This window comes from Bison bison, unplaced genomic scaffold (genome assembly GCF_000754665.1).
Source record: "Bison bison bison isolate TAMUID 2011002044 unplaced genomic scaffold, Bison_UMD1.0 scf7180017864499, whole genome shotgun sequence".
In the NCBI taxonomy this organism is placed as follows: Eukaryota; Metazoa; Chordata; class Mammalia; order Artiodactyla; family Bovidae; genus Bison; species Bison bison.
Window position 1 is genome coordinate 1666641 of NW_011495058.1, and position 6035 is coordinate 1672675.

Genomic DNA, 6035 nt, shown 5'->3' on the forward strand with positions numbered 1-6035 from the left:
GACCACTTCCAATTTGCCTTGATTCATGGACCTAATCCAGGTTCCTATGCAATATTGCTCTTTACAGCATTGGACCTTGCTTCTATCACCAGTCATATACATAACTGGGTACTGTTTTTGCTTTGGCTCCATCCCTTCATTCTTTCTGGAGTTATTTCTCCACTGATCTCCAGTAGCATATTGGGCACCTACCGACCTGGGGAGTTCCTCTTTCAGTATCCTATCATTTTGCCTTTTGATACTGTTCATGGGATTCTCAAGGCAAGAATACTGAAGTGGTTTGTCATTCCCTTCTTCAGTGGACCACATTCTGTCAGACCTCTCCATCATGACCCACCCATTTTGGGTGGCACCACACGGCATGGTTTAGTTTCATTGAGTTAGACAAAGCTGTGGTCCTAGTGTGATTAGATTGACTAGTTTTCTGTGATTATGGTTTGTGTGTCTGCCCTCTGATGCCCTCTTGCAACACCTACCTTCTTACTTGGGTTTCTCTTACCTTTGACTGTGTGGATCACAATAAACTGTGGAAAATTCTGAAATAGATGGGAATACGAGACCACCTGACCTGCCTCCTAAGAAACCTATATGCAGGTCTGGAAGCAACAGTTAGAACTGGACATGGAACAACAGACTGGTTCCAAATAGGAAAAGGAGTACGTCAAGGCTGTATATTGTCACCCTGCTTATTTAACTTATATGCAGAGTACATCATGAAAAATGCTGGGTTGGAGGAAGTACAAGCTGGAATCAAGATTGCTGGGAGAAATATCAATAACCTCAGATACGCAGATGACACCACCCTTATGGCAGAAAGTGAAGAACTAAAGAGCCTCTTAATGAAAGTGAAAGAGGTGGCTTAAAGCTCAACATTCAGAAAACAAAGATTAAGGCATCTGGTCCCATCACTTCCTGGCAAATAGATGGGGCAACAGTGGAAACAGTGGCTGACTTTATTTTTCTGGGCTCCAAAATCACTGCAGATGGTGAATGCAGCCATGAAATTAAAAGACGCTTACTCCTTGGAAGAAAAGTTATGACCAACCTAGACAGCATATTAAAAAGCAGAGACATTACCTTGTCACCAAAGGTCCATCTAGTCAAGGCTATGATTTTTCCAGTAGTCATGTATGGATGTGTGAGTTGAACTATAAAGAAAGCTGAGCACCAAAGAATTGGTGCTTTGAATTATGGTGTTGGAGAAGACTCTTGAGAGTCCCTTGGACTGTGAGGAGATCCAACCAGTTCATCCTAAAGGAGATCAGTCCTGAGTGTTCACTGGAAGGACTGATGTTGAAGCTGAAACTCCAATACTTTCATCACCTGATGCGAAGAGCTGACTCATTGGAAAAGACCCTGATGCTGGGAATGACTGGGGGCAGGAGGAGAAGGGGACAACAGAGCATGAGATGGCTGCATGGTATCACCAACTAATGGACATGGGTTTGGGTAGATTCTGGGAGTTGGTGATGGCCAGGGAGGCCTGGTGTTGTACAGTTCATGAGGTCGCAAACAGTCGGACATGACTGAGCGACTGAACGGAACTGAACTGAACTGCTAAATGGCTCTACAGTTTTTTAAAAAGCTATACTAACACCTTCTAAATAAGCAAGTACTGAAGTCAATTGAAGCTTCACACATGAAAATATCTCTTTATTACTGTTAAAAGCTAAACCTTGAAATGATGGTAGTGAAACATTTTAGAAGCATTAATGTAAGGCAGCCTAAGAGCAAGCATAACTATTTATTTAGGAGATTCCAAGAGATAGACACTTCAGCCAGCAAAGGCACGATGGCATGGAAAATACATGAATGAGAGGAAATGGAGCAATGGGAAGGCAACACATAATGCCCAGCAATGTTATTCCAAGGTGGCCATTTGGATTCAAACCAGGCCGAAACAGCAATGGAAAATCATTACCCCTGGATGGCTGATTCTTTAGCTGTGTCTGATTATGGGTGTGAGAAAGTTATTTGAAGCCTGAGTATGTTAACTAGTGTTTTCATTCCAAGTATCAGATGCTAATTGGTTAATCCAGAACTGACAAGACCACAGTATTTCTCCCCACCTCCATTACCTAGATTGATGCTAGAAAATAAACCAGAATCCAACCACCTGTTTCTTTCAAGACAAAAAGTTAGTGTCTAAAGGAAAAGAAAAAAACACCATGATATTCTTAGTATATCAGGATTTCTTTAAGCAAGAGGAAAAGCTATAATTGAAACTTTTAATAAGCTGTTCATTGATTCTCTATGTAAGAAGGAGTTCACCAAGAAAGAATAACTAGTCACTCACATCCTCTGTGTTCTCTGAAATTATGAACCACCAACTTTCCCAACTTTATTTAGGATAATCAGTTAAGAAACTTACTACGTTTAGGACATTATTCTCAGTTAAATACTTAATAACAAATACTTAAAAAATGAGAAATATCTCACATCAGCCAGGAAGTTTCCTCCCAAGAGTTAATATCATTTCATGTTCTATAAAGATAGTAATACAAAATAAAAGAAATTTACTTAAAGAATTAGAGAATGAAATCATTGTACAGTGTACCTAAAACAACTGTTCTAGAACAGGAAGCTTCCCTTAAAGAAATATTATGGAAATATAAACTAAACTTATTTCCTATTCATATTTAAAGTATTTCATTTCTGAGCTAAAATATATACATTATACTATACAAAATTTAACTGAAGATGGATCATAAACCTAAGTATAGAGTAAAAACCTATAAAGCTTCTATACAAAAACACAATAGTAAATAGTTGTATATTTTAATTAGGCAAAAATTTCTTAGATATGTTGCTAGAAGTATCATGCATAAAAGAATTGATAAGTTGGAATTTATAAACTTTAAAACTTACTAATAGAATGAAAAGACAAACCAAAGAGGAGGATAAAATATTTTAAAATTATATATGTGATAAAGATTTATCTTTAGAGTATGTTTTTAAAAAGTCTCAAAATACAATGATAAGAAATTGATCCTTTTTTCTCCCTGGTATTTGTGAGGTAGTCTTCCAAGATTATCATTTACTTTCTATTTTCCTTTTTTGCCCACCCCTCTTTATTTGGCTTCATTTCAGTCTTAGATGAAAACAAAATGATCAGCACCCCTCCTTGCATCTTTTGTTGCCTTAATGGTTTTCTTGAACAGTGTTTTGTGCTTTTTACATTATATTTATCAATTAAAATTCATTTTCATAATGAAAAAGAAAGGTATCTTATTTCAGAATCTCTCCCTCAACACACATACTGTGTGACCTCTACAATAATTTTAGAGGGAAGTACCAACTTTTTTTTAGTTGTGTTGTGTAATTTAAAAATATATATATAAAACCAGCAAAGAAAAATTCATTTTGACGGTAAGTAACTATTCAGGAGCACATATATTCTAACTGTAAAGGCTGTAGGTTTAATCTATTAGCTTTTCCAGGATACTTGGTTTGAAATATTTCCCTATCTAAGAGAAATGTGCAACACTTCCATTTTGCCACAGAATTCTGGAGATACTGCAGAAGTAGTAGAGTTGATATATCATAGATGACAGCTATTGGCTTTAAAGTCATACAGGGTCAGACTTACCTCTCCACCATATAAGGCTATGTGACCTTGAATCTCAATACTATCACTGATAATTGGGATGAAAAGAGCATCTAATATGTCTGCTGCAAAAATTACATTACATAACGCCTAGTGTCTGCACATAGTAAATAGTCCACAAACGTTAGCCATTATAATTGTAATTAATATTAAACAGGGCAGTGATATCAGCAGTGTGATGGAATAGGAGGTCCCAGCACTCTTCCCTCCAATAGAAACACAAACTTAACAATCATCCATGGATGAAAAAAAACCTTTACAAGAACTCCAGAATCTAAATAAGAGGTTACAATATCCCAGTTGAGCATAGACATGAGAAAAAAAAATGTACTACCAAGGTTAAGAAGCAAAGTTTCACTTTATATCACCCCTTCCCCAACCCTGCCATGTACAGTTCTAAGAGAGATCCCCTTGGAACATGAGAGCTGTCCTCAGAGCATGAGTTCTTCCATGGGGTAAAAACAGAGCAACTCATCGACAAACACCACGTGATTATAGTTTATAAATGGAGAAGGAAATGGCAACACACTCCAGTAATGTTGCCTGAAAAATCCCATGGACAGAGGAGCCTGGTGGACTACAGTCCATGGCGTCATAAAGAATCAGACACAACTTAACAACTGAGCACATAGTTAATAATATAGTATCATATACTTGAAAGTTGCTAATACAGTAGATCTTAAAGGTGCTTATCACACAAAATAAGAAATAGTAATTGTGTAATATGATGAAGGTGTAAGCTGCTGCTCATGTAATAATCTTTTTGTGATATATAATTATATCAAATCAACACATTGTATACCCTGTTTTTGTTTTTTTTTTTCAGTCACTAAGTCATGTCCAACTCTTTGTGACCCCATGGACTGTAGCCCACCAGGGTCCTCTGTCCTTGGGATTTCCCAGGCAGGAATACTGGAGTGGGTTGCCATTTCCTTCTCCAGGGGATCCTTTCAGATCAGAGATCAAACCCAGGTCTCCTGCATCGGTAGGCAGATTCTTTACCACTGAGCCACCAGGGGAGCCACTGTACACATTAAAGTTACATGTTACATGTCAATAGTATTTCAATAAAGCCAAGGAAAAAGCACAATTACACTTCAAAGAAATACATTAAAGATTTAAAGATTAGACCTGAAATCAGAAATAGAAAAAAGTTTCTTGATAGTCTTAGCTATGATTTATTTTTGGATATGAAATCAAAAGCACAGACCAAAAAAACAAATAAACAAGTGTAACTACATCAAACTAAACAGTTTCAGCCATGCAAAGGAAACAAAACGAAAAGGCAGAGGTTTCACTGGTGGTTCAGAGGTGAAGAATCTGCCTTCCAGTGCAGGAGACATGAGTTCAATCTCTGATCTGGTAAGACTCCATCTATCTTGGAGCAACTAAACATGTGCACCACAACTATTGAGCCCGTGCTCCAGAGCTCACAAGCTACAACTCACGAGTCCACATGCTGCAACAACTGGCCCAGGTGCCCTAGAGCCTGCGTTCTCCAACAAGAGAAACCACCACAATGAGTAGCCCCCGCTCACAACTAGAGAAAAACTGTGCAGCAACAATGACCTGGGACAGCCAAAAATAAAATAAGTGTTTTAAAAGGCAACCTATGGGAAAAAATATTTGCAAACAATACAACTAAGAGCCACTATCCAGATTATTCAGTCATCCCTCAATCTGCAGATCCAACCAGGGACTGGGGATCTGCAGGGGTCCTGGAACCAATCACCCACAGTACCAAGGGACAACTGTGTAAGAAACCAGAAGCAGGTACAGGAAAATGAAAGATGTTGGTCAAAGGGTACAAAGTTTTCAGTTATGCAAGATGAATAAATTCAGGAGTTCTAATGTACCAGTAGGATGACTGTCAACCATAAACAGTACTCTACTTTATACTTAAGAGTAAATTTTAAACACAAAAAAGGGAAAAAGAAAAATATTAAATATGTGAGATTGATATGTTAATTAGATTGATTCCATAATCATTTTTATATATGTATCTGAAAATATCAAGTTGTATATACTATTTTGTCAGTTATAATTCTCTAAAACTGAAAAATTCATATGAAACCACAAAAGACCTTGAATTACCAAAGAAATTCTGAGCAAGAATAAAAAAAGCTGGAAACATCTCATTTCCTGAACTCAAAATATATTACAAAATTACAGTTTTCAAAACCGTTGTTCAGTTGCAAAGTCCTGTCCAACTCTTTGCAACTCCATGGACTGCAGCCTGTCAGGCTCCTCTGTCCGTGGGATTTCCCAGGCAAGAACACTGGAGGGGGTCACCATTTCCTTCCCCATCAAAACAGTAGAGTACTGGCATAAAAAAGACATACAGGTCAATGAAACAAAATAGACACCACAGAAATAAACTCATGCATATTCAGTCAACAGATCTTCCCCAAAGGTCCCATGTATTATA